The sequence below is a fragment of the Syngnathus acus genome, chromosome 16 (assembly GCF_901709675.1).
Source record: "Syngnathus acus chromosome 16, fSynAcu1.2, whole genome shotgun sequence".
Lineage (NCBI taxonomy): Eukaryota > Metazoa > Chordata > Actinopteri > Syngnathiformes > Syngnathidae > Syngnathus > Syngnathus acus.
This window is the reverse complement of record NC_051101.1, coordinates 12,674,958-12,702,098: the sequence shown is the minus strand read 5'-3', so window position 1 is coordinate 12,702,098 and position 27,141 is coordinate 12,674,958. Positions and strand designations below refer to the sequence as shown.

The window sequence follows — 27,141 nt, the reverse complement described above, 5'->3', positions numbered from 1 at the left end:
CATGCCCGGCATCTTTGTTGGCCTTGGAGGAGCTCCCTCGCTTCCCAGCTTGTAATTAGTAGCCAGTGACAACAACAATGCTAATAATTAACCAAAGCAAACAATTCCCTTTGCGCTATGTTCTATTAATGTTTTTTTCTTTGAGTTGTCATCGCAAATCAGGGCCATGCGCTTCTTTGAGCGTGAAATGATGACTGAGGCAAGATGGTAGCTGGAGGATTTTCAAACAGTAAACGCTAATGCATGTAAAAGCAAATGTTGCATTTAATTTAGCTTATATTGCCTTGTTATTGGGCACAGGTAGAAAACACTGCAGTTGGGTTGGGATAACATTCTCGAAACTACATAACGCATGTTTGCACTAAGATGTTGCCTGTCATATAAATGATCATATTTATATCTGTGTATTTTGCAGCAAACTGATGAATGTTGGCAATGTAGCATTTTGTTTTAAGTTAGCCAATGCATGACCCTTAGTTTACTGTATTCATACACTGTGCATGTACAGATATTTTCCCCCCCACTCCATCATGTATAAATTGAATGACAAGCAATTGGGGACTATTTTTAGGAAATAAAATGAAGACTGCTGCTTGCATAGTTGTCTAAATAAGATATAAAGCTTGTTTGCTTCTGGCTATTTATTGGGTCAGCCCCAAATGAATTTTACTGTAAAACACAAAAGAGAATAACACGTTGATTAATCGAATATTTGAAATATTCAACCAAACAATATAAACTAATCAGCTAGTTTAATGTGAATATACAGTAGTATCATGACGTTTGATTTTATTTTTTATTTTTTTTGCGTGCGTACGGTTTCGCAGAGGCCGCCTGGCGAAAGTGCGGCTGTGTGCGCGAGGTAGGTATTAGCGCTGACAGAACGACGCGTTGCTAATTGCTAATTGTGTGTCTCATTAGTGTTCGGGGTGACAGGTGTTGCGAGCGTGTTCGTCCCTCCGTTGGGCCGCTTCTCCCGTGAGTTTCCCCCCGTTCCCTCAGCGGCTGATGCTACCGAAGCTCCAGCTTAATGGCTCTCCCGGGAGTGTCCCCCCCTCGGGTGGTGGCGGCGGGGGAGTCGGCCGGGGGCCTCCTCGCCTTTTTGGATACTGTTTTACAGCAACAGGCACGGGATAAATCCCCTGACTCGACGTACTGGTAAGATGGCTTTGTTTGTCGGCCATTGTGGGTCGGTTGGGTGTGTTGTTTTTTTGTAACGACAAAAATACTGTAGCTGGAACATTTGTATATATACATTTTTATATATAGTTTACTACCTACTAACCGTACTTGCCCTAACTACCTATTGGATACTTGTCGCTTAACTTTTTGAGCTAGCTACCAATGGCGTACGCGGCTAACTAGCAGCTAACCAGTTGCATGTCAATCAAACTGACAATAATGGCCAAACTGACTGACCCAATACACATTTTGAAAACGGAATGGTATTTTTCCATCAACATAATGATAATTTAGTATGTGATTATATTTTCCCATGTTTTTTTTAAGCAATGAATTCATTGGTGTTACAGTAAGCACTAGATTTATTAGACGAATGTTTACGTTTGATAGGTTAGGTTTACATTCAAATAAATGTAAATAACTTGCCAGTTTACTTAAATTCAGAGTCTCAACTTATGAAATACTTTTTATATCTGTCATTGAAGCTAGGAAAGGCGAGTACTGATAACATATTATCGGTCTTACTTTAAGGTTTTGGTACTTGTGGAGGCTACCAATACCAGCTACCGATACTTAATGCAAATAAAACCTAATATGGAGCTACCCAACCGCCTAACTACCCTAACAGAAAAGAAAATCTATACCTGCTTGAAAAATATGCATTTGTGTGGATCTACTTGCCTACCTACAATAGATTTAGCATTTTATAATCTTTGTAAAAATATAGTATATTTTTACAAAGATTTATATTTTTACAAAGATTCTAAAATGCTAAATCTATTGTAGGTAGGCAAGTAGATCCACACAAATGCATATATATTAGATTTCAAGTAAGCTCTTTTTCTTACACACACAAACCCACAATCATCATCATCTTCATTGTGGTCTAATTGGATTACACTAGTGAGTGTGTGTTCCGAGTGTGTGTGTGTTCCGGTAATTGAGTCGGCCTTGTTGGTCAGTGGGGAATTGAAGTGTTAAATCCAATTCCGGATTGGTAGCTCTCGTTTAGAGTGTGCGTAGCGTGAGTAGCGACCATATGTCACTTGTTCCGCCGTCGTGAATATGAATGAGACACCCCAAGTGGAGGTAGCGCGGCTATCACTTGACGCTCATTTGTCTGCATTGAGCCAGCGAGGTGGCCAACACCAAGTGAGAGTCGAGTCCTAATGAAGATGAAAGTGACTCCGGAGGGGTTACCGCTCTGTATTTTTATTTTTTTTAACCCAGCTTGCACCATATGTCCTCATGCTAAATGCCACGACAGTCTTTGGCTAGTTAGAAGGCGAGTGCAGGCCTGAATGGTCTTCACAGGTCCCACAAAAATCCTTTGATAACCATCATAATCAACATGGCAAACTTTGTCGTCAATATCTTGACTTCAAGACACAGACAAATCTCAGTGCGTCGCTAATGAAGTGCGCTTAACATTAAAACACGCGATGGATGACAAGTCGCTGACAAACGCCACCGAGAAAGAGTTCCGCAGGCCGTCCAATCAATCAACGCACGCAGATCAATCAAAGCGTGAAGAAGGAGGAAGAAGAGGAAGCGTCGATTGTCAGTTTTATTGAAAAATCACTCATCTTCTTCCTCCGCCACCGCCAGCACTTGAGGGTGTTTGAGGAGAAAGGGGAGGGAGGCGGAGGAAGAGTGATCACCACCGAGGGAGTGCGGGGTCCCGCTTTCCCATCCGGATCAATGATGCACCCCCCCACACACACACACACAATTCAAAACTCACTAAAATGTTAAACAAAATAAAATAAGCCGTCTGGAAGATGAATGAATGGAAAAAAAAATCGACTAATTTTATTTAAATATTGAAAAATTGATTGAATTTAATAACATACTGGGCATATATATTACCATGATATACTATTAAATAGAATTTAATGTAATAAAAAAACAATGCTGTTATTGTTCATATCTTTAAACTTATTAAAGATGAATTTATTTGTATTTTAAAGGAAAACAATACTGCCCATATTTTACTTGGAGTTTAGTAAATTAAAAATAAAAGTACATTTTTAACTTTTTTTTGGGGGTCGAAAATCTACATATAGACATTTTCATTGTGGATGCGAGTGGGGCGTTTTAGTTTGCATTCTCCCCCAAACACATCAAAACCACTGACGCATGCAGCCGTTAGGTGGCGCACTTCTCTCACCGTATGGCCATGCGACCTCAAGGAGGCGTGAGAAGACAAACTTGGCCTTAATGAAGTAAAAAAAAAAAAAAGCAAAAATGTTTTCTTCGCTTCTTTTTTTGTTTTCGTTATCGTGAAAAATAAAATGCAACATCTGTTGTAAATACATTTGGAAACATTAGTGTGTCCTCTGAGGGCTGCGCGCAAATCACAGGCACGGTGTGAACTCATCCCTATTTGTGTGTGTGTGTGTTTTTTGTGTGTGTGCGTGTGCTTGCATAACAGTTTAAAGACAAATAAAAGTGACGACTTCTTCAAAGGACACGTCGTTGTCAATATCAACCAAAGCGCAAAATGTCTGCAAATGCATCTTGTAGTACTTAATAGATGCATTCATGCAAGTCGGTTCCTCAAGTGGTCGAGAGCTTCGAGCAAGTTAGTCACTTTAATTTGGTCAGTGAACTAAACCGTCAAGTTTACATGCAGTGAATATCAAAAGTCTGCACACCCTGATATTAAAATAATGAGACCAAGATGAATAATTACAAAACCAAAATGCGATTTATAACCTGTACAAGACATTTTTTCGTGAGTGGAAGTGAAAATAATTCAAATCAGGTTGCGCAAGTGTGCACACCCCATTGCTTATACCTGGATTCAAATATGCATGTAAGGATATTCCTCATGCTTTCTGTTTTCAGTCGTGACCTGGTTTTCCGATCGTTTCCTCCTCCTCCACCTCAGCCTGGCCCGGGTGGGGACGCTCACAATTAAGGGCCACGCTCAGGGAGGGCTTGACAGTCACAGGAGCAGATGTTTTTTTGTCGTTTTTACCTTCATAAACTGTGTGAAATGACAGCGCCGACCCCCCCTTCACATCACAAACACGTGTTTGTGTGACTCCTTTGTGATGTAGCTCCAAATTAATAGCAAAATGGAAAATAAGAATACCATCTTTTGGCTTGCTTCCAAATTTATGGATCAGTGTGATCGAGGAAAACTTTTATTCTACTTTGGAGACATTTCCGGAACAAATGTCTCATATGTCCACTGGTGCCTCTGACTTTATTTTGAAAGGTGATTAGGATCTACAAAATAAGAGGCAACCCAGGAGGAGCACACTTGCTTTGTCCCCCTCCCAGACATCAAAAGATGGATTTTTTTTTCCCCCCATGGCGTCCCTATGCCTGCTCCTCTCCTAATTATTCCAATTATCACGGCGCAAAAAAAAGAAAAATCCTGATTAATAACCAGCAGGATATTGTTGTGGCAATTTGCCATATGGCGCCGGGACTTGCACGCCGTCACCATGCCGTCATTAGCGGCGACTAATGTTTGTCGCAGGCGTGCAGCCGTGACGAGCGCGGCTCCCGCTCACCTTGCAACCCCCCCGACGGGAGGCAAGGGGGGGGGGCTGGACGGGATGCTTAGCATCCTCACGGCTTACCGCCTCAGTGAACAAATCGTTCAGCCCAAGCGAGAAGAAAGTAGCACCTGACCAGTGCGTTGTTAACGTCAACGTCCTTTGGAAATGTGTGTTTAGATTTGAAGCAAATGACTTGAGAAAATCTTGGCAATATGGTTACTTTGTTTTGAGAAGAAATTGGAAAAAGTTGGAAAACTCGAGAGGCAAGGTCCCACTGTATTTGGTCAGATATCGTTCTAGTCTGGTATCGCAAGTTAGCTTCATGATTGCCACCGCTAATGTACACACGCACACATACACATTTGCGCACACTGAGGCACACACGCTCACACTTGGGAGCAGGCAGTCAAAGGCGTCGACTGCGAGTCAAGCGTTTCCCCGGCGAGAGCTCTCTTGTTAAGACCTGTTGGTATTCTCCAGATGGCAATAAAAATGCATGAGCTTCCAGAGCTCATCCACCAGAGAGAAAGACAACAACAAAAACCTCTGAGAGTGAGCGCGAGAGGGAAAAAAAGAGCTAGAGAGTCGCCAAGTCCGTCCTCGGAGGAGCTTCAGATGAGTGCGGATGTGCATCTTGTTATCGCTGGCCGTCGACTCAGCGCTTCTTCTCCTCCTCCTCCTCCTTCTTGTTGAGAGTAATACTCGAGATGAAATGCAGGACGAATGCCGGAGAGAAAAGTTTGGCGAGAAACTTGCCGGAAAGTGAGGCGCGCCCTCGAGTAGGAACGCAATGAGACGTCTCATGTTTGATTGACACTCTACCCCAGAGGTAGCAATTAAGCAATGTGGTGATTGGGAGGCGACGCAGTGGACAAGTGGTCGACTCACTGTTGCGAGTTTGGAGGTTCGAATCCCAGCTCCATTTTCCACTGAGTATGCCAGCCTCCTCTTTTATTCCACAAATATCCATTTTAGGTTGACTCTGAACTAGGAATGGGCGAGGTTTAGTAGTGGGCCGATTGGGGTGTGCAGGTGAATGCCTGTCTAGAATTGTTAGGATTCACAAGTTAATTATTTTATTGTATAACTGTTCTAGGCCTTGGTCTCAACTGGTCTTTTACTTCAAAAAAAAAAAAAAATGTATTAATATAGCCTACAGTGAAATAACACCCACTCCCAGGCATGTAATATGAGCTGATATTTCAAAAGCAGAGTTCAGGCAGCCTCATAGATTGCCGGTGTGTGATGTGATGTCAAGAAGGCGTTGATCCGGGCAGAGGCGCCGACGAGGAGGATATGGGGCTTTTCATAGCCGTAATTAAAACAGCCAGATAGATTCGGTAATTGAATAAAAAAAATAAAAAAATAAAAATCTGGGATGTAAGCAACATCTGCGCCAGGCGCATAAATCAGCCCAACGAGAGGCTGCAGACGCCATAAAAAGCAGCGTGACGGCGACGAGCTGACGGATGACATTCGCCGACAGATAACGCTTGACGTGAATGTGAAACACACAACGCAACACGCTAACGGAATACTGACACGCAACGGTCGAAAATATAAATACCACGCTAATCCAACAGGTGGAGCTCTAACCCGTCGGACTCTACGACAATTTTAGCCAATCGGAAAACCAAACAGGGTCTCTAGGTTGTGTGGCAAGTTTGTGAAATACAGTACTTGTACACCTTAATCCCCCCCCCCATCTGCTTCCGAGAGCATGTCGCCGCTCACCGTGACCAATGGTGTCATTAGTTGATCGAATATTTAGAGCGTGCGAGCACGTCGGGCCTCTTCACCGCGGCGCCGCACCAGCGACACCGGGTCATGTGACATTGATGCGCTTAAAGACTTGAGTGGGTGTGTTTTTATTACTTCCAAGCAGCAGTGGAGGACTTGAAGTGAGTGAAGTTGTTGCTTCTGGGCAAAACATGCTTGTTTTATTAATGAGCTTAAAATAGCAAACAAGAAGTTTGAAGTTGGTGGAATTGGCCAACCTAACATTTTTATTGAAATTTTGAATTCACCCAATTTTTTTTTCTTTTTCTTTTAACAATGTCATCCAAGATAACTTTGAGAGGTTGGTTTTTGGACACATTTAGACAAAAAAAACACTCCCACTTGATCCTCACAAAACAAACAATGCTGAAAGCAAATTTAAAAGTATAAATGCACAACCCCCCCCTTTTTTTATTTCTACAGTCACAGCAAAGGGCGTTTAAAAAACAGGCGTGGTGATGCACCGGATCATCAGCATTAATTGGATAGCGAGGGAGGACCGTTAGGCAGCCTCCATGGCCGTAAAAAGCCCCAAAATAAATAGTGGCGAGGTGAAACTCGGGGAGGAGACGCCGGCTCGTAAATCGCGGCGTAATGACACGCTTAGCCATAAATGCCTAAACAAGGGCCCATTAAGGCACGCGTGACTTCTTCCTGATGTCTGTGCGGCAGATGTTAATAATTTCCACACAAACACACCAACGCTCAGTCAAATGTCAAAAAAGGGTCAGCCGTAGCATTTAGTCCATATCCATCTTAAGGTCCATCTTCTTTCTCACTAGTAAGACAAAAGACAAAGTGTGTGCGAGATCTTAAGCTTCATACAACAGAGGGGGGAAAAGAAAAAAAATGTTGTATCCTCTCAACGAGAGATAACATCAAGTTATCGATATGTTCCGGTTCTGGCGTGATATTATAATCCGTGACACGATGCCATCAACTTTGATCTTCAAGGCAACAACAGTGAGATTTTATCAGCCGGTTGTTAGCTTCCGATATGCTAAAATTCCGTTTTGTCGTCTTCGTCATTCGGTTGTTGTTTGTGTTATCGTGAGATGATCTGCTGCCACGTTTTACCTGCTTGTTATGTTGTGATAATCCAAATGTTAATCATGGCATGAATTTAAAAAAAAAATCCTACTTTTAATCGGTAGCATCGTCGTCTAAATGATGAAAATCCAATTTTCATGCATTCAGCCGTTAAACAGCTTTTCACCGTATTGAACTCAAATCATGCCAAATTGAACATTGTCATTTATATACCTTTTGAATTTGCCCTTGTACATATTTCTCCTGTCTACTGGAAATTTGGAAGGAGTAAAACACACTTTTCGAAAGCTATCAAAAGCATTCAAATTGCCAATAAAGTTTTTTTTTTCTCCCCCTTTAGCCAGAAATGTTTCCTCTTCAAAATGTTTCCGGACTGGCCTTAAAAAAACCAAAACAAGCTTTTATATGGAACCAGCTCATTGAAGAAAAAATTGCTCAGAGGTCACAAACTACATTCCTTGAAACGGTAAGTTGTACGTTTGTAAGTTTTTATTTAAATCTATACCAGTTGGTAAATATGTCTTTACACAAAATCTGTCATTGGTGTAAAAAAAAGTTTGTTGAATGTTGATCTAGCTTGAGCATGTTTTAAAATATATATATATATATATATATATATATATATATATATTGAATTACTTTTATTGGCTTTATTTCATTAATTAGAATAAAACTGATAATAATGAAGTTACGGATTTGTTGTCACCGCTGACTCACAAAAGTTAAAGGGGGAAAAAAAAAAAAGTTGAGTTGGTACTGACATGAATCAGTGCCATACATTACGGCTCGACTCCGACACTTTATGATTGTAATTAGAGCAGGTGGATTATTGGAGCATGTTATGAGACGCGCTACTTTATCGCCCGGTGTAAATCCACAATAGTTTTTATTGTCAAAGAAAATAAAAATGGGGAATTAAAAAGCAAAAAAAAAATAACAGCTTTTTCGTCTGAATAGTGAAGGTCATTTAACAGTAAAATAAAAGTCTCATTACGAGTTGAAAAGTGACACTTTTCTTTGTTGTCTGGACACAAAAAGTGAATGCGAGCAGACCTTGAGATGTTTAATTGTGTTCTTGTGACGAGCCACGCCGTTTGGGATTTATCTCTTGTTGACGTCTTTTGTTTTTGTCCTCAAAAAACATCTGTCAGGAAATTAGGAAATATTAAAAGTATTTTTCCTTCTATGACTGCAATACAAACAAATGCAGCATGTGTCACCTAAGAAAACAAATAAAAACAAAACATTTCTTGAAACAAGTTATTTTATAGTCTCAAAGGAAAGTCCGTCTATTTGTCCATTTTTAAGAACTGCTTAATTTTCCTTTGGCTTGTGTTCTTTGCCGTTGTGCAGTACAAGTTGAATTGGGCCCGCTTCTAAGCCCCTTACACTTTAGCCCGGTAAACAACACAAGAAGGTAAAAATAACCGGCGACGAGCCACAATAGTTTACGAAAGGCGCGACAACAGACGGGGACTGGATTTGGAAGCGGCGAGGCTTTCTAAATCCGTCGCTCGCGTTCGCCCGTGATGGACTTGGCGTGAAGCGGTGACTCCGTCTTGGACGTCGAAGAGACAGTTGCGGAAAGCTTCTGCCAGTCACGCACACACATGTTCACACGGCGCCGGTACCTTCCAACCTGCCGCGCCACACTGGCCCGCGAATCCCGGCACGTCGGATCCCCGCCAGGTAATTACCGGTTAAAAATATTTCATCCCATTGTGTGCAAACAAAGGCGGCGGCACGGGGAACAGCGACAAAGAGCTGCTTTACACGCGTTTTTTGCTTTTTCTTCGCCTCCAAACGTCGCCTTTGTTTGCCGCCGCGATGCTGTCGCCGCAGCAAATTTGCAGCTATTTCATATTTAAATGCAGCTGTCATACGCTCCGGCAAAGGAGAGAAAAGCAGGCATAAAAAAAAGGAGTTTGTGTCGATTTCCCTCGTGGCTAACTTTCACTCAAGGATAGTTTGCTACGACAACCCACCAGTACGTCGGAGAAAACCTCAGAAAAGTCTCAAATGTATTTGGGATATTCTGTACGACACACTTTTCCACTCTATTGTGTAGAAAAAAAAAAAAAAGAGCTCAGATCAAAACCGGTGACTTCTATCTTTAAAAGATAGCGGCCCTATCACTAAGCTAGTTATGCTAGCAGTTTTTTATACACGTGGCTAAGTAAGCTCATAGGACTTCTGGAAATAACTGTTGAAGTTTGTTTGGTAAAAGTTTGCCCTTGTGACAGCGACTTGACGAGTCGCCGCCAGTTGTGCCGTTGATTTCCATACGTCTGCGGATAGATGATTGACAAGCGCCTCCTTTGCCACGCGACCTCGCCATATGCTGCTAGACGCAGCCTCGGGTAATTATTTCCAGACGCGATGGTTTTTCTTCTCTTTACGCACGTTTACTAGGAAAAAACCCCAAAAAAAAAGACCAAAATACTGTTTTAAAAAAAAAAAATACATTCACCGTGTGTAGGTTATCATGTCACATCTGTTTGTTTGGAAAGCAAATGAGAAGGGGACAAATGTACATAAAAGCGTCTGGATGATGAAATAGGGTTTAATTTAAAGTTTTTTTTCAAAAGTCTATTATAATAAAGGCCATGGATTATTTCCATTTTTATTCTTTTATATTATTTCTTGAATAATTGTAACAGTTGCACGATTGCACTTAAGTCATGAAAATATAACATAATGCACTCAGTATTGTTAGAAAAATAACTTGTATTTAACCAACCCACATAATGTTGCGTTACAAGAATCCGTTAGCTTAATGATAACACATAATGCAAAACAACATAGGCAGGCCAATGAAACTAGCCTCAGTGACTTGTAAACCTTTGAACACAAATGGTGGCCAAATAAAGAAACAAAGCGAGCAACAATAGTGTCATATAATCTTTATCCTTTGTGAAAAACAACACAAGCCAATAGTGAGCGATATCAAGTCATAACAAGTCTAAACATTGATACCAGTGCCTAGCTTGTGATATCAACAAGACAAATGAAGAGAACCAGCAAACGATATTGGGTACATCACAGTCAGTGATCCGAGCTAATAGCGAGTGATAGTCGTAGAACGATACAAGCTAATCAATACCAGCAGCCATCGCATGATATCAGAGCGATACAGGCTCTCAGTGAGTGATATGTGCGCCGAGCAAACCTCAGTATAACCGAGCAATACGAGCCCATAGTAAGCAATACGGACAGTCGCAGAAGAATATCCGAAGCCGTACTGGCCAAAGCGAAAGATCCGGGAGGCCTGCAAGCTATATCCACGTGCGTTTGAATCCCACTAATTGCCTGGCCACTACGCCGGCAGCAGAACACAGGCGCTGGCTGCCGGTGTGGGTTTCTACAAAGACGAGGGATCAACTTCACAACAGAAGAATGCGGACATTAGGAATTATCAGGAGAAAACAGGAGGGCGGGAAGACAAAGACGCATGCTTACTGACGCACATCGGTGTGTGCGTGTGTTTAATGCTGTAAAAAGTGCCTTGACAAAATTTACTTCAAAGCATTTAAGGCCTCCTACTGAGGATTTAAAATGATCATTTCATGTGTATAAGATGACAAGAAGAAAGTGTTGTAGTTCTGCAAAACTGCTCTCATTACTATTATTAATATAATTATAATTTGTTGCGAAATTAATTTCAAGAAAGACACTTGTCTGTAAGGAAAGATGTAAAATATTTTTTACAAATATTTTAACGTAATTGAAGGCACTATATTAATTATTTTTCATTATTTTATTATATTGTAAGTCCAGTGTGACTATCAAATGAGAGTGTCAAATAAATTGAGGCAGATAAAGCGATGGCAGTGTCTAAATGAAAAGAATCCCCCCTGGGAGTTACACACACGCGCGCTCACACGCTCAGATTTTTTATTTGGTGTTTAATATGGTCGCCCCCTCATTGTGCAGTGAGACCCGCGGGAGAATGCAGCACTGAGGATGCCATCCCCCTAGAACACAGCAACAACACAACACTTTTATTGGCAGTGCAGTGGAGAGGTTTGAATTTTTTTTTTTCCCCACCTTGACGTTAGGTGGCGCTGCAAGTCTTCCCAGTGAGGCTGCCTGCCTTCAACATGTCACATGGCAGTAGGGAGAACTTTAGAATATCTCAACTATACGGAGAGAAGGGGAGGGGGTGATGCATACATTCGTAAAAGTATCTTAAAAATGAATAGAGATAAAAATGGGGGGAAAAAATGCTCTTAAAATCTAATTAAAATTAACTGTCTGTACGGAAAGTGTCAAAACAAAATAAAAAATAAAAATCTCAAACTTGCATAACTGCTCAAAACTGTGTGGCAACTGTGCTAACCACTAGCCTTACCGCGCAGGCCGAGAAGTGACCGTGTTAGTTTCTGAAAGTAAAACATGTGAAGTTTGGATTCAAACCCAGAACCTCAAGGCAACGAACTCCAAACAACCGTTATATCAACTACAAACTCCAGAATTCTGCGGGGCGAGGCATTTATTTTAAAGACGTGCAACACAATCATTTATTCAGCTAGCGACGTGGCGTAAATCAGGGAGCGTTCGGATAAGACGCAGCGGCGTTAGCTTGGCTCGGCGGCCAGCTGCCGGTAATAATTTAATGACGTTTCACAGGCGGCGAGCAGATGTGGCGTGAGGGATTATAAAGTTGCTCCAACTTTTAACAAGTGCTGCCAGCCAGCTAGCTAGCGCATTTACACATCCTTCAATTGCGCAGCTATCAATCAAAGATGTTCCTCCCCCCCCGGGGGAGCGTCTTTACATGCATATTTATCATCACCGCATGCTAATTCCAGCGTCGGCTTCACGCCTGCTAATTGTTGACGTCCCTCCCCGCGTGCGTCCTCGCCACTCCTTGTTTCTATTTGCGGGAACGCCGCTTTAAGGTGTACTCAAAGCGCTTCACCCCTGATTCTTCTTTCACCGACCGATGACATCATCAACTGGGGATCGAACCGCTAACTTCTGTATTTGACCTTCCCCAAATATGATAAATTGAATAGTTCAAATCACAATTGATGAATTTACTGTTAATATTTGCTTTGTTTTATTCACCCTTAAAAAGTAGAGGTAGTTTATTAAAAGTTTTTGAGGGCACCCCCTTGGGGACGAGACATTATAAACCTCTAAAAGTACAGTAATCTTTTTTTTTTTTTTTGGTACCTCACGGGGAGGCGGATTGTTTGAAGCCGCAAACCTGGCCAGCGCTCACAGCACTATCACTTTTTTTTTATCATCATTTGCCAAACAATTAACTGCGGAAAAAGTTTACGCGCCATATTGTCATCGGCATGCATTTACATCGCAAAGAAGCTAAATAATCACACGCCGGCATAAATTCTCCTGGATGAGTGGGAGATTGTGCTCAATTTTGCTTTCTTTGCCTTCTTTTTTTAATCTTTATCTTTTCCGCACCTGCCGCCAAGCGTGCACCTCCAGGGAGGTGACACGTTAAAAAAAACAAAATACAATTTGCGATTTTGCTGCAGCGCAAAATGGAGGACAAACAATGTTGGAAGAAAAAGAAGAGGAGGATGGACAAACAACATGCCTCCAGCCGGCGCAGGTGTGAAATTTCAAGGACAAACTTTTGTTGTTTGCGCTTGTTTGACAGCCAGATATGCCGCAGGGGGCGACATTGTCAAAAGAACCCATTCCAAAGAGTCGCATGAGTGAAGCTAGTCAGTACTGTCAGGTTTGATAAAAGTTTTTAGTTTACATCAACAGTTTGGAGAAAAAGTTGAACGCTCGGGTTAGGGTTGTACTCAAGTAAGTGTTATGTGAAATGTAAATCAATGGTTGTCAGTCCACGCAAGCGAGCGCGGCGACACAGCGGCAGCACAGGTGCGTAAAAAATGCCAAAATGAATCATTAATGACACCGAGCAGCATTATAAGAGGAAATCAACGGGCGTACCTGCTCATTAACATGCGCGCCGTAATGCGCGGCTGTGTAATTAGCCGCCGCACGTTAGCCTTAGCTAGCTCACGCACGCAACACCTGTTTTGCTTCTTTCACCGTGTTATTTTCTACTTTTAGAGACGTAAAATGCTTTCTTTTGTTTTACATTTGACAACAGACGCGCACTTTGTGGAAACTTCATAAACGTAACGGTTAAAATTCATTACTGAAAAAACTTGAAGTTTAAGAAACAAAAGTCAGGGGTTAGGCCTAACAAAAAGCGAGTCAGAGAAAATGGTCAGAACATTTAATCAAAAAGAAGCATCCAGTCGATTAATGCGAGTTTACTCTCAAACAAAATTATAAAAAAATACAAATAACCTTGCTAAACTGCTTTCCTCTTAGACCAAGCTTTGGCTTTAGCGCTAGCTTGTCACATCTTACAACCTTTCAGAAGGAACACAACTCCAAATTGCTGGGATTAGTATTTAGAGGAAAAGAAAACGTGAATTGGTTAATATGTGAATAGTGTAGCACAAATACGAGCGGTATTACCGTATTTTATTTGTCGGCCAAAAGTGCAAATGACACGCGTGACACCGTCTCTGGTATCTCGGCCGCCATGTGGCCTGAACCCAGGCCAAATCCTCCGCCGCTAATTTTTACTAATTGCCTGTGCCCGGCCAAGGCGTTTTTAGCGGCGTTGGCGTCACAGGAAGCTAATGAGAGCTAAATAATGTATGTGAAGCACTCTAATTGCTTCATTTCTCATTTTTGCAGCGCGGCGCTCGCACGCCAATCTGCTGGCTGGCTGATGGTTAATACTAATAAGTGCCGCAGTCAGTCAAACGGCCGCAGCATCCTGGCACGCTCGCCGCGCCGCGACGCATTGTGGCCCACAATAGACGGCGGATTCACGCTTTTATTACCCAGCCGCTAATCCTGCGGCTGGGCGGAGCGTTGGGGGATGAATCTGAACTGAGATCAGTCGCCGCGGTTGAGTATGTCGTCGCGTACACAATGTGTGTAATAATTGTCGCCGACTAAAAATGTGAATGATAATCTTCTGTACGTGTTTCTGCTTTTGTTGAATCATTCGGGTTAATAAGTACTCGTGTGTAAATAAAGGGACCTATCTGATGGCGTAAGGATGAGACCCATGTTGAAGGCGCTACCAGAAAATAAAAATGGCAAAAATGTAAGGAGTCATGTCGTTTACGTTTGAATTTTACTTTGAAATGTTTATTTCTTCGCTTCAATATTACTTTATAAGTGAATGTGATGTTTATACATAAATAAATAGGCAGATAAATAAATCAATAGGAAGATAAAGTCAAGTCAAATAAATAGGCAGATAAATAAATAAATGAATAAATAAATACAATAAATTAATTAAATATGCTCTTTTTTCATTTATTTCATGTTTCACATTTATTCTCTTTTTTTTTTTGCTTAAATTTGAATATTAGTAAAGCTAAGTAAGCCCTATGTATACCTGAATTAAATTGAATCACTCATTAGAACATTTTATCTAATTCATGACTCACCCGTCCGAGCTGTTCATTCAAATCAAACATGAACTTTGGCGTGCAAGTTGTTCCACACTTGTCAACCGACCCACGTCAGTTCAGACACGTGCAATCGCTACTGCTTTAAGTTGACTGAAACGAGTCAAGCCATTCACTCGCTGCCATTTTTTATTTATTTTTTTTGCCTGATTGACTTCACAAAAGCGTCTCAACAAAGCTCTAAAAATACATCAACGCTCTTGCCGTGCATTAATGACAGCGCAGCACAGTACAGCGCGCCTTAATAGGATTGCGGCTCTATAGCAATTTGTCAAGGCGCGCATTTTTGGGTAGACAAATATAGTGGCGCAGAATAGTCAACAGGATTAAAGCAAGCGTCACCTAAAGAGGCTCCTCGATGTGTCGTCGATAAAAGGATTTTTCATTATTCGTGCTACCGCTCTTTATCTGCACGTCAATCTTGTTTGTCTATTCCCCCGTCTTGTTATTTTTAATGGATTTAACGCAGCGTCTGCATTTAGATGAGCCGCTCGCTCGCCTCGGGTCCGCGCCGCCTCGCTAATATGTGCTGAACTCCTGTAACGCGCCGTCGTCTTCGATTAATGCGACAGGTTCGCTCATTTTTATTTGCAAAAACGACAATGGCGCTCGGTAAACTTTCGCTCGGGTCGTGAAATGACTCAAACGTAAACGTCATTTAAAGACGGACGCTGAATGATCAAAAGGTTTAATAGTCCAGTGTGGTGGCACTTGGGCTCCCTCTTGTGGTATGCTAAAGTATGACTCTATTTCTGAAAGATGCAATATGGAGGCTCGATGGTGAGCCATCCCCTCCGCCGAGGCTGCCTTGGGGGAGGTAATGATGCGTGTATTGCGGTGTGCAGTGAAAGCTAAAGCAGGTCAAGTGAACATCACGGCTGTCCTGTGGGATGGGGCGGTGGACTTTATTCATTATATATTCTTCTATAAGTCCCCCTTGTAGCCAGTGGTGGTGGTGGGGGGGAGCCCTCCCGCCTCCGGCTGCAGGTGGCGTCTGCGTTACAATATTAAAGACTTGGCACATGCCGTCAGTTCCCGTCGGACACCCCGCGTCACCCTCAGTCCAGTGTAAATAACAGGAAGTGGCAATGCATCAATTGTTAAGTGCGCAAAAAAAAAAAAAAATCCATGAAGTCTCCAGTCCCTGCCTGGAGTTGCTTCGAATCATCGCTGGCGTGGTGACGGGTTCATTCGGCGATTAGCAACAGGTGGCCAAACGCCACCGGGGGGCTTGTTTCGAGCACCGACTCGCAAGTGGGCCGACTCAGACGGGGATGGGCAGAGGTGACGTGTTCAATAATGCAAGAAATTCTTCGCTCATGCGTGAATCGCCATAGCGCAAACTCTTCCCATCAACCTGCTCCGTATCCAAAAACCACCAAAGTCGAGTGTAGGGAACCTGGCGACGCCACCGGCCCAACCTCTCCCGTAAACATGTCGTTTATTTCCCAAGCCTGTCGGCGTGAGGATGTTAATTTGTCGGCAAGGAGGCTGGAAAACATCTGCGGCGGCCAATAATAACCAGAAAAAAATGACAAAAACCAGCAGTCAATGGAGGGAATGAGCCTTTTTTTTTCCCCCCACTGACAAGCAGCTCATTGCTTTTCCCATCATGCATCCGATCGGTCATTGAGAAACACAAATAAGTCAAGTCGACCATCTGCTTGTTAGCGGTAAATATAAGAGTGGCTGTTTGGAAATAAACAATAAAACGAGTGTGACAGGCCGGAGAGCACCTGAACGGAAAATGTAATATTTGATGTCGTTTAAAAGCGGATTTCTGTCAAGTCCTAAACAAAGCTTGTCTTTAATTTATTACCAACGCTCACACACACACACAAGCGCGATACTCGTCTTGTCCTCATTTTCTAAATCAATAATCAGCCCAGCATGCTTCATTAGTGGTGACCAATCACAGGCGTGCTGGGGGAATCTCATCTTACAACAGGAGCCTTCGCGAAGACATAAACCATCTGCTACTTGTACAAAGGAGGGGAAGAGAGAAAAAAAAAATCAAATTAATCCCGTCATATCATGCATTCAGATTTTAACGCAATTAAAGATGTTCTCCTTCCCCGTCTAATCGTCGATACCGCCGTGATGAACTTTGCGAGGCTTGGAAAGTTTACAAGTCTTTGCGCACTCCAGCGAGCCGTTAGCGCGCGCAACGCTGGCAGCCGCCGCGCTAACGCTTATTAAGCGTTCCATCACGGTGCCATTTCCCTCAATAGAGGACTCAAAACTCACAAAAAAAATCATTGCCAAATCATTTGCAGCCTAATTTTATCTTTTTTAATATAAGAAATAAACAGCTGCCAAATAAGCGCTTTTAAAAATGAAGGAAGAGGAATAAAATAAACATTTGGAAATCACCTTAATTAAGCTCGGGACGGCTGACCTCCCTCAATGCTAATTTCGCTTTGAAATGTGTTGTTTTGGGAAACCCCCGAGGGCGGATATCAACGTATTCGCGACACGGAGCTACGCTTTGGCCTCCTCGTACATATCAAAACAGATTTTATCTTATGCACTTGTTAAAAAATAAATAAATAAAAATCCATTGTTTTCTTGTGTACCTCAAAAGAACAATATACCTTCATGTCTTGCGCTCTTAGGACTGACTACTGGACTCCCGTTCGTGTCCCGCGACGTACAAAAACGTTTTTGTTGGACCATATCTCCAAAAGTGAGATTAAAATTGGTGTCCACAACAATTTGATAGTTGTATCCCTCAAGGTAGGATAACCAACAAAGGCCTTTGGGTGTCCTTTTTTTGTCAACACTAACCCTGGAAAAATAAGCTGAAATGCAACTTGATAGTGTAGTGTAGGCCCCGGGAAAAAAAAATCTGCCTTAGAATCTTCAATCGTAATCAAAAGTTGATCTGCATTTTTGTTTTCAATTTGCTGTCCTTATTGTAATTATCAGTGTTGTATTACTAGTTCTGCTCTCCCTCCTCAGCTCAATTTCCATGTGCACTCATTTGTGGTCCCCCGTGAAATTCGCAAGGTACCCCCCCCCCCCCCCCTTTTTCCCTCCAGTACCGGCGATCCAAGCCAAGAGCGCAATGAGCTCATTGTTACGCTCCGACTGCTGCTCTCCATTTCAGAGCTATCAACAGCTGTCGATCGCCGAGATGTCCTGGACCCTGTCCATCAATCAGGGGTCTCATCATCAAGGCGGGGGGGGCGGGGTATGTAGGTTAGATCCGAAGAGCAGCCACGTGTGAAGTTGATCTAAAATAGTGGAGAACAAACTGAAATACTGCAAGGTAGAAAAGATCGTGAAGGTTCGTGTTTCGATTCATACGTAATTGTATTTATTTTCAATCGACTTGTTTTCTTGCTGAGCCCGTTCCTGAGTGACCACAACACTATGAAGACACGCACACACCACACACACGCGCGCAGATGTTTCCCTGAAGGCCCATCAATTCCTGTGTGGCACCATCCCGCCATGAAACTCCAAACAAGGGTGGGGACTCTGGGGCGGGACATTAGAAAAACAAGTCGCCAAGCGAACCCCCCCCCCCTTCTCAACCACCCACCCGGTGCCGTGGGGGTGCCCCGCATACACCCGGGGTCATCTGTATTCCGCCCGCGGTATGGCAATATTGATATTGGCAGGCAGGCGGCTGATATTGGCTATGTAATGACGCAATTAAAACCGCAGCCATTTTACTATCATTGGCAAGAATGCGCGCGCCCCCCCCCCCCTTCTCTCTCGGCCCACCTCATTCTCCCTCCTCTCCAAATATGATTTGGAAGCGAGAGGCGGGAGTTTTCCGCAGAGAACTCGTAATAACTGGGATTCGTCTTGTCGCATCAGCGTCAGGTTCGCCTGCCAGTACGCTTTATTAGAGGCGAAGCGTGAACTTTCAGCAGAGATATTCGCCCCCATAATTGGGCTTGCGACAAAAAGGGAATACAAAGACTATGTTGGACTTTGCTTAAAAAGAAAACATCAAACTGTACAAAATGATTGAATATATTTGTGCTTTTTTAGCAAAGACCCTTGCGCCGTGATTCACCTTGCAAAAACAAAAAAATAATTTCCCTAACTGCACTCGGGTTGAGAATCAAATCTATAACGAGGCACAAATGTTTTCCTCGCCCATTATTGAAGTCGAGCATGCGAAAGTCACGATGACGGAAAAATGCAAATGAGGGCGAGTAATATGTTTTTTTAACGCTCAGGTTATATACCTTGCAAATAAAAGCTTTTCTTTTCCAGGCCATATGTTACTTTTTTTGTTGGGCAGGGGAGGGGCGGGGTCGGGGGATGCGACGGCTTCTTGTCACTTATGTTTCTGATTAGCGGCGTGATTTATGCCAGCATCGCTCAAAATTTGCCACAGCAAATGCGAAAATGAATTGTGACTGGGCCAGATGCGAGCAATAAAAGCAGATTCCCGTCGTAATCTGGGGTACTTATCTTATAGGGAGCTAATATAACGCACCCTCCGATGTGGCAAAGTCGCGGCTTTTTTTATGTAAAAAATACTCCACCGTAAACGATGGGGAATAAATTGTGTGGTTTACGCGGGGGCGGGTGCGAGAGAAGTCGCTTGATGAATTTGGAACCATTTGGGAAGACAATTTATCAACAGGACAAACTTGAAGATCATGCGGATTAGTAATTACGTCACAGGTGATTTTATCCTCCTGCAATTCACCTTGCAACCCCAAAAAAAAAAATAAAAAAATATTCACCTTGCAACCCCCAACACCCAAAAAAAATTCTCCTTGCAACCCCCACCACCCCAAAACAAATTCTCTTTGAAACCCCCGCCACCAAAAAAAAAAAAATCATGTTTTCATGACCGCTATTAGTCAACTTTGAGAAAACAAGCTCCCAATGTTGGAATGTCATAAATGAAAATATTACAAATGTCATAAATTATTGGTCTCGATAAAATGGGTAAACCGATTCGAAATGTTATGGGTCGTTTTCTAGGTCAACAAAATGTATTAGCGGGCGAAGCAAGCCAAGTTTTAAAATATGTCAAATGATTGTTTCACATCAAGCTGTTAAAGATGATTAAATATTTAGTTACATCATCTATGAGTTCCCTCCCCAATTCATGCAGTTTGGTAGTAGAGGCGTGTCAACGAAAAAGTAGATTTCCCTTTTAATCTGATGTGTATATTTTATACCAAAGTTGGTGCTTTTTTAGTTGAAAAAAACCAACAGGGAATAAATGTAGTCCTTTTCGAGCGCGCTTGATGAATTGGGAACAATTTGGTAGGCCGACTTATCTACAAGACAAACCTGGTGGAGATCACGGGGATTAATTGCTTCAGAGGTGTGCGACGCAGCCTCCCCTCCCGTCGCCGCATCCCGCCGCCTAAACAATGATTAATCACCCTTTAAGCATCCTCGCGAGGCTGCGGGCCCCGACGCTTGCCAAACCCGGGCCGAGGCCTTATCCGCCCCGATCTGATGGCGCCGGTCGGGCAGGTGGGCTGCCAGGTAGCAAATGGAGCAACCTGTCCTCGTCGGTTATCAGATTAGGGGAAAGTGTCAGGGAGCAGACGCACAGGAGCAGCGCTGTTGTTTCTCGCTGATCCCCGACCGCCCCCGACAACATTCGTTCCTCGTCGGGCCACCCCTCCCCCTCTTCCCCACCCGGCTCAGCTGCCGCTTACTGCAAACCCATCATCCCTTTCCAGCCACATGGTCGCCTGCCAGGGTCGGACCGGATCACACGATACCAATTTGTGTGCGCCCAACTTTTTACTCAAAAATAGACCATCAGATATGCTAAATCATTTATGTGACTTCAAAACACACAATCAGCCCCACCATTAGTTTTATAAAGTTACATAAGCTACAATTACAAGGGCGCGAAATGAAATAGTATATCTTTTTAAAGTCACTGTAACAGATTGAACATCAACACTCTGCTTAAATATTGGAAAATAAAAATTGTGTTTAGCTAGTGAATCGGTTTCTGCACGTAAAATAAATATTGCTCCTAAATAAATAATAAATTAACGTGCAGCGTTAAAAAAAAAAGGTTTACGGCAACAATAGCGTATGTACACTTTCAACATTAATTTTGTGATTTTTTTTTTCTCATACCACTAGAGGGAGCACACATACCAGAGAAATAAAGCAATTTCTTATTTCTCGTAGTACAGTAGTTGTCAGGAAAGGGGTTAGGTGTCGCAACACCCCCCCATGTTTTTTTTTTTTTTCTTTCCCAACACCAACACTCTAAAGATGCTTTTTTCCGGCCGTGTCAAATGTTATTTTTAGGCTGTGAAAAAATGCACAGTGGCCGCAAATGGCACGCGGGCCGTACTTTGGCCACCATTATGTTAGACGTGTGACGGTTAAATGAACAATTGGATCGGATGGTGTTTAAGAAGGTGAAAAGATTTTTCCCGAATGCATTATTTTTTTTATTTTATCTGTGATGGACGATGGAATGGTGAACTCAAGGTCCGCATAGCTTTCACAGCCATTTCACACGTGTGCTTCATTTACTTTGCACGTATTAAAACATAAAAAAAAAAAAAACGCAACCGACAAACACGTTTCTCCCTTCAAACCTGCGACGGCACGGCCCATAAAAGAAGTAAATGAAGGCGTAAATCACGCGGCGTATTGTAAAATGTACTGGTGTCTTCCCGCGAGCCGTAATGAAGCAGTCATTATGATTATTTTATAGGACGCAAGTTTTTAAAAAACTACAAGAATGCATTACTCTGCATAATGAACAGATGTTGCGGGCAACAAGCACATACATTATGCATAAAAAATGATTTCAATTTTGATTGTAGATGCTGATTTATTGAGACAAGTCTTGCTTACCAGCGTAATGGATTTAGGATGTGCTTTTGTTGTGTTATTTCCATAATTAATAACAGGCGGGCGGCGCATTATATATGCTTTGTATTCATAAAGATGAGAGGGTTGGAATTATGGCAGATAAAATGCAACTTTCCAAAACACAACCAAATTAATTATACATAAAACTTGAAGCCTTTCCCAGGCAAAGCAAGAAGAATGAGTCGGCTGCGCGCCGCCTTTCATGTCGTCAATCTCACTCATCGCCGATTGTCAATGGGCTGTTCCTAATATTGTGACAGGCCTAATTGCTAACAAATGGAGAAAGTGCTAGCGGTGAAACGCGGGCTGCTCCAGGTGCACAATTAACATTGTGGCGTAGAGTAACATTGACGTTTTCATGACATCGTAGTGTGATGTCACGGCGCAAAACCTTTGCGGAAATGTCGGGCCTTTCTTACGTTGCGTGTATATTCGCGAAATATTGTGTCGTAAGAATGCAAAGGTTAGCAATTTCTATAACATCGTATGCCCTGTAAACCTCGTCCAAGGGCTCGCTTGACTCTTCTTCCGCTGGCGGAATTAATGATTCGAAGACACGTCGTCGGTGAATAATTGATTCCCGCCCCGAGGATGGTTGGAAGCCGAGTAAAAAGACTAATAAATCATTTGTGCCGCTGCCAGTTGTCACTTTGGATTATTTCTGGCGTTGTGATAAACCGCCGCACCTGCCAGCTGCCGCCATCGTTGTTCTTTCTCCTCAAAGTGACAACTGAAGCCAAAGTTCAACTTGCTGGACTTCAGCCGTGGTCAGCGCTCGTACATTTGAACGCCACTTCCATTTTGGAAATGTGATGAATATCGAGGTAGACCAGTAATCGCAAACCATGTGTTGAAATGTCAATGAGATATCAAGAAGATCGAAATTCCACGCAACGTAATCAATAACAAGCTATTCAACTTGCAATCAATTACCTTAACATCATTTAGTGCGGTTTTCGGAAATACGTCGATCAAATCTTCCAGCGGCTTTCTGGCATTTTCAAAACTCTTTTCGTAGGCTTGTTTTTGTTTTTTAATGACTTTCAACGACAGTCCTAATGTCTTCTTAATGCCGTCAGCGTGTGCTCATTTAAGCACATTGCTGCCATGTTTTGGTGGTGTAACCATGCCAATACATATTAAAATATGTTTTAAAAAGTCAAGTTTGATATGCAACAGCAGTATCATTTTGGATCATTTCTCAAAATATTTTCTTTTCTCTGTTATGTTTTCCACTAATGTCTGCATCCAACAACCCTGCAGCTCTTCTTGGCCTTTGATTTTGACAATTGGTTAAAAAGGAATGTTGAAAGGTTCAGAAAATTTAGAAAACATTTTTTTACAAATCTGGATAGACGTTGGGGAATTTTAGAAACTATCCAGGGGGGTGCTACTGAGTCAATTATTTGGCCCAAAAATAACCCCAAAGCCTTAAATATAAATATATAGGCATAAATACTTGACAAAATTTAGTTTCAGGTCTTGTGGACAAAGAAATGCATAAGTAAATGGCGTCCCATAAAGTCAGGTTGTGGACATAAATGAAAAACACATTGTGCATGAGTCATTAATTCATTATTCATGAACGTTGATCAAATATTTAAAAACAGCCCCAAGTGGACACATAAAGTATTTTTAAGCCATTTAAAATGAAGAAGTCGTCTGTGAGAGGTGACTAAATATTTAGACTGATAGCTACTGCGCATCAATTAATGATGCTTCTTTTTTTTTTTTGTGTCTCCACGGAAACCAGCCGCTGATGTTTTTGACAGCCCGACAAAAAGACCACGTCGTCTCTGTCAATGCGTGTGACACTTATAAGAGGAAGAAAATGACATTGACAGCATTCCTCCAGTCCTAGTCCTAAATTTAAGATTTTATTCCCTGACTTAATTTTTTTGTCTCTCTTGCTTCAAGCAACAATTAATCGATTTCACACGATTGCTCAATTCTTATCGATCGATTATATCCACCTTGATTAAACAGAAATCAGCTTAGTGACGTCTTATTTGATTTTTTTCCCTCACTGCCGTTTTCTTCAGCTGCTTTTTATTTCCAACGTGCGGTGACACCATTTTGACGTTTTTGCAGTCTCGAGAGTCTCTTTGCGGCGTGAACAATGTGCACTTGGAAGAAAGTGCCTTTAAAATGTAAATAACAGCCGGGTGTGCCGCTCGGGCAAGAAATCAATTTGCCTGCCGCTTATACAAATGGAAATACCCGCTATATTGCGCTGCGTCGTTCACGCCCCCACTATTTTTCTTTTTTTTAACATAATACAAGCAAACTGAAATGGAGCCATTTCTTGACAGCATGAGCTCGAGAGAAATACTTTACAAAAGTATGTTTTCATCTTTAACTCAGTCACTGCCAGCCCAGTACAAAGTAATATTTGACGTCTATACTCGTCAGTATTTTTCCTATGGTCTCTTATATGAGCGATTTTCACTTATAGCGAGTTTGTCGCGGCAAACTGTGAACATAATCTCTGCATCAAAGAAGGCTGGATGGCGTTTTGTAATGACACTTGAATTCATATCGCCCGACATCTCCTAAGCATTTCAGGACGTCCAAACTGCGAGTAGGTGGGGAACCAAAAGGGAGCTGTCATATCGCATTGAGAGCGAAGAGGTGTGCGGACATAGATAACACTCCCAAGGTGGCTGTGACACAGATAATTGCCTTTTAGAGTCCCTGGGACGCCATTCATGCTCCCGGGACGAGCGTTAAGGTGTCGCATTCCGGATGTTTCCTCCTTATCGGTTCCTATCACAAGGACTGGACAACACTGCGTTTTGTTCATCACACTTGACAAACGGAGGACTCAATACGAGTAGACTGAGATTAAAGGAAGTAAAGATGATGCTCGGCACACCCGTCAATTCGGTGAGGAACAAGTGGGCTACATTTTAGACTCCCTAAAAGCAGGACTAAACGATGGCGCAATTTGGTCAACAGACAGGTTTGGCACTCTGCGGAATTCTCTGGTGTATTTATTTCATGCATAAATACACGTTTGACAATCCCTCTGGATTATTGTAAAAAAAAAAAAAAGGCATTTTCATCTTTAAAATGTTTTAATAGCAACCATGCGGCACAACGATAGGGGGTGTCACGCACGAACGGTGTCCAATTGCCCATGTCACGAGTGTGTATATCAAAATATAAACATTGTAGAATTCCTAATACGTGCACCGTGTTGTAATGTCATTATTCTGCGCATGCTTCTAATGAAGCGGCGCCGTACAGTATGACGACGTCGACATGATCCATGGAATAGATGTAATCCTAAATGAGCCATTTCATAGCTGCATAACGTGTCACATGACAATATGTGGAAATTATTTGGAATGTACGTGTGCGCGCGCATGCAGTGATCCATCCAACCTTAATTTCCACTTGTCAAATAACATGTACGACTTCAGCGCAAAGCTATTTCTCACTCAATACATGCATATATATATATATTTGTAGAAATACAGTAATTTGTTTTTGGTTTTTTTGCTTTCATGCACCAAGCTGCCTGCCAGGAAAGATTTAATCGGATTTTTTATTTATGGCGGCCGTCATTATTTATGTATTTGATTATTTTGTAAATTATTTATCTATTGAATTATTAATCATGACTTCATGACTTTCCTCCTTCCATTATTCATGATTTAATTTGAGATTATTGCATCAAGACGCTGCCTTGTTGCAGACGAGGATATTAAATCTACGTCTCGGGCACGTCTTTTTTTTTTTTCGTCTTTGTGTTGTGGAAGCTAAAGAAGCAGAAAAATAAGACATGATGCTGTAACGCCAATACACACAGAATTACTGTTAAGGACAAAGAGTGAAGGGCCGCTCATAAAAGGACCTTATGATGGATCCACTATTTCGACTCTGACTTCATCAAGACTTGAGAGAAGCCTTCCACTTCCACCCTTTTTTTTTTTTTGCCATCTGCCTATCAGCGACGTCCTATCAAGAAACAATCAACAGGACCATCTGCGGTCTGCTCTCCATTTCCCGTCGTCCCTCCAAAGCAAATAATGACAAACGGGAAAAGGCAGGGTGACTAAGTCAGCCGTCCAACTGCAGAGCTCCGTCAAACACAGACACAGTGGCAGGGAAGGGAGAGGAAAAAAAGACTATTTGACTGTCATAACGGCATCTTTAATCTGGATTTACACGGATTAAGTCAAGTGAGTGGATCAGGACGCCTGCTGATTAGCGTCAGAATTTAACTCTGTGATCAAGAGGCTTGTACAAGTTCAAAACTTTGTGTTTGGTGTATGCGAGCCAACAGGGACGCAAAGATGAATGCAAATGAAACATGCGAGTACACTCTCGTGCCGCTTAACGTTACGTGAAATTTCTCATGGTAATTTCATTTTGTTAGAATGAAGTCAAAGGGCCAACTTGACCTTGTTTCAAATGCTAATCGCTAAATGCTAAAGCTAGGGTTTCAAAAAGGGGATAGTTAGGGTTTCAATCCTGGGTTAAGGTTTTGAATTCAGGTCAGGGTCTCAAATTAGGGTCTCAAACAGATTTGAGGGTTTCCTTTGACTCCTGAGACAGTCTTAAGAAACCGGACGATACTTGAGCCTTTTTCAAAATGGCCGCCCCTGAGATTGATTTAAAACACTGCTTAATTCGTACTCCGCAATACTAATCAGAAAACCACGTTTAGATGAGCGGGGCCGCATATATCTTATTGGAAAGAACATTTTTGACTTGAGTTCTACTTTAAAAAGAAGCACAAGAGAGCGAAACGACACAATAGCCGATTGGCTTCTTTCATTAGCCGCCAGTTGCGTGGCAAGAGAGCGCCCGCGATGGTCTGAAGGCTGGACCGGCACCGCAGATAAAACAGTGAGAAAATGTGGCGGAAGACGACGAAGAGGTGGAGGAGGAGGAGGAGTAGGCCGTAATGAAGCCAGCTGGTGGGCGTCCAGACAGGCGGCGGAGGATTGATGGAGGCGGCCAGCCACGAGGGGAGGACGAGCAGGATGTATGGTGGCCAGGCGGCTGTATTGTATCAGGATCCTCCAGGAGTTGCTTCTCCTTCCAGGCAGCGGGCGGGCCTCCGGGCCCTGCCAAGCGCCGCGTCTGCTAATCGGCCAGCAATTACTAAACTAATAGACCCGACGCACGCGCCTCGGCTCACCACTGCGCCATCCGGGGGAGAGGACACTTTTTTTTTTTTCCCAGCCAGCATCGTGGTAGCTCAGTAACAACTAATAGAACCCTGGCCTGAATTTACACTCATTTAAGCTTCTAAGCATAATTTGAAAGGCTAACCCAAACTT

The 27,141-nt window shown here is 42.5% G+C and overlaps 1 long non-coding RNA gene across 1 annotated transcript in view; it reads left to right on the top strand.

Annotated features, from left to right (window-relative positions):
* The first annotated feature begins 3,637 nt into the window (after window positions 1-3,637).
* Window positions 3,638-27,141, top strand: part of LOC119136358 — a 28,993-nt gene continuing 5,489 nt past the window's right edge. Inside the window, exons 1-2 of the long non-coding RNA XR_005100721.1 lie at window positions 3,638-3,766; window positions 7,867-7,992. This is a non-coding gene — a long non-coding RNA (uncharacterized LOC119136358). The remainder of the gene's footprint in view (window positions 3,767-7,866; window positions 7,993-27,141) is intronic.